The 2,743-nt window shown below is 46.7% G+C and overlaps 1 pseudogene; it reads right to left on the reverse strand.

Annotated features, from left to right (window-relative positions):
• Nucleotides 1-751: 751 nt before the first annotated feature.
• Nucleotides 752-2,283, reverse strand: LOC138683420 (uncharacterized; annotated as a pseudogene).
• Nucleotides 2,284-2,743: the final 460 nt, after the last annotated feature.

Raw genomic sequence — 2,743 nt, forward strand, 5'->3', positions numbered from 1 at the left:
TTGGTATTCCGATACCAAGTAATCACTCCTGGACCACTCTTTGGGAAAGTACCACATGGTATACTGACAATGACAGAGTCCAGAAGTTAGAAATAATTAGTCCTGAGGCCCAGGAGCCTTATTGTACGTGTGTACAGAGATGTAATCCACCTAAAGGACTTGGAAAAAGTGACTGTGTTAATGGGACGTATGTAGGGAATCATACAGTCTGTAACAAAACTATAGATATTAGAACTTCAACTTCTGTTAATACTACAGCATGGCCAGTGCCAGAAGGAAAAGGATGGTACTGGCTATGCAATGACACTGCCTGGAAAGTTTTACCAAAGAATTGGATGGGAACATGTACTTTGGGAGCAGTGGTTCCAAATATGACTATACACAGTTCTCCACCAAAAGGATGGGTGCAAACACACTTTCGAAAGATTAGACGAGATGTTGAGAATCCTTTAGTAAAGAGGCCTACTGCCTTTCATACTTTTGTCCGATGGTTTCTTCCATGGTTGGGAGTGAGTGAGTTAGAAAAAGCCATAGTTAACATTTCGGCAGTAATAGAAAACCTTGAGAATAGAACAATTGATGCAATAAGAGCCCAACAATTAGAAATATCTACCAAAAAGGTGACCGAGACTTGTCTTGGCCCCACAGTGCCTATAATTAGTAAATCACCCCGGCCGTTTTCAGTGAGTTGTCTAATATACATCCAACCTTCGCCCCCCCCCCCCCCGCTCACCACCGAAAGGCAAAGGATCTAGTTTCCCGCCGGCTCTTGGGTGGCATTTGTTTCTGATAAATCAATCAGGGAGGGTGCGCTAAGAGTAGTATTCTCAAAATCCACTTTTCTATTTGCTGATTTATCAGGCCACCCTGTTACGAATTTTTCCAATTTGTCTGTTGGCATCCTGTCCATTAAGTCACGCGGGATCCCCTTCTGGTATCCCCGCGCCCACAGTACATTACGTTTGTTCGGGATAGCTCTCCCCCCCGGCGGTTTAGCAAGGGGTGTTCTCTTATCACTCCCAGGGCATGGAACTATTTTTACTTCAGCCCGCCTCAAGCCCCTGGAGTCTGTTTTGGTGGCTGGAGGGTTAACAGGACCATACTTGCGCCCCTAATTAATTAATTCCTGCGCCACTTCTCCCCAAGTCCACATTTTCTTATCTGGGGGGCGGCCGTGCTGATCAGGCGTGAATCCTCCTGAAGCAGCCTCCTGAAGCAGCCGCAACACTCTTGCCCTGGGGCATCGCCTGTATCTTTCCTTGTAATTGTATACCAATCGGTTTCAGAGAATCAGGGAGTCCCCGTATAAGGGGAGTCATTCGCTCAGGATCCACCGACATCATCATCGGGGACTCCTGCCTAGGCTCCAATTTTCGATCATACATCATCTGCAGACAAGCTGCCTTTTGCACACTCTCCACTAATTGATCAACAGTCCCCGTAATCGCGAGGGGATCCCCCCTCTCCAAGGGGTTCAAACCTCCCGCCCAATAGGCTGCCCGTTGGGTTAAAGACCAGGGGGCACGGTGATTCCCAGTAGTTAAAAACACTCCCGGTCCCCAATACCCTTCCGCCTCCTTTTCACTTAACAGAATCTAGTTGTCCCCCCCCCGACAACGATACTCTCCACACATACTCCATTTCTGACTCCTTAGGGGTTCGGCCAAATTCCTTTTTTAGTTTTGTCAACTCAATGGCAATATAGGGGACCTCTTTAGTTGTAACTTGGGGGAACTGGTCCTGCTCATCATCATAAGTATATTCAGTTTTGACTAAAGGTCGCAATGAAGGCAGCTCTAACTTCTCCACTCTCTCTTTTGCTGCCTGCAGGTCCTTAAAGGGGTAGCCAATTTCTTATCTTGGAGGAATTTCCTCACGGACAGTACGCGCAAGGAGCTGCTCCTTAAGAGCAATTTGCAAATGTTTCACTTGGTTCTTTTCTGCTTCAAGTTGTGCTTTTAATCCCGCCACTTGTCCCATAAGGGACTGAACAAGATTTTGGAGGGATTCAATAATTTGAGATTCTGCAGTGAGGTGGCAATCCCTATCCTCCACTGCTGCGGCCAGACTGGCACCAAGAATGGCACAGACAATTGCTTTTCCTTTCCCTGACCGCACTCTAGCATCTTTCTGTAAAGCGACCATCTGATCAACAATGCTCTGCAGATTGTACCAATTTCCCTGAGCCCAGTCTATCCCAAGCACAGAGGGTCGTGCTTTATGTTTTTCTAAAAAATCAAACAAAGCTTCTTTCCCCAAAGAGGCAATTTTACTATCACTCATCTTATACAAAGCGGGGAAGCAGTCATCTCAGGAAGGCAGCACGTAAAGTTTCAAACACCACAAGCCTGCCCCCCTTACATTCCTGAGAGGTCTCATGTATTAAAGCAGGGAAACAATGCAGCACTCTCGTCTCAAGGGATCCTGTCCGTGACGCCAATTTAAATGTCCTGATCCAATGTCCAGGAAGGTTTCGATATGATCCCAAGAGCGAGATTAAGACACAAATGAGGTCAAATGCCGTATAGTCAAAAAAGCTTTTATTATCAAAAGTATCAAAAGTGGAAAATGGTGGCGATAGGATAGAATGGAAGAAAAAGTAGAAATTAAGCAAGCAGTCGGGATAGGATTGCTAGGATAGTCACCTCCATGAATCCAGAGGCGTCCCGTTGGTCCTCAGGCAAGCAGTCAGTGGTGGGAGTTGCAAGGACGGTCACCACCACGGATCCAGCAGCGTCCCGTT

Source organism: Haliaeetus albicilla, chromosome W (genome assembly GCF_947461875.1).
Source record: "Haliaeetus albicilla chromosome W, bHalAlb1.1, whole genome shotgun sequence".
Lineage (NCBI taxonomy): Eukaryota > Metazoa > Chordata > Aves > Accipitriformes > Accipitridae > Haliaeetus > Haliaeetus albicilla.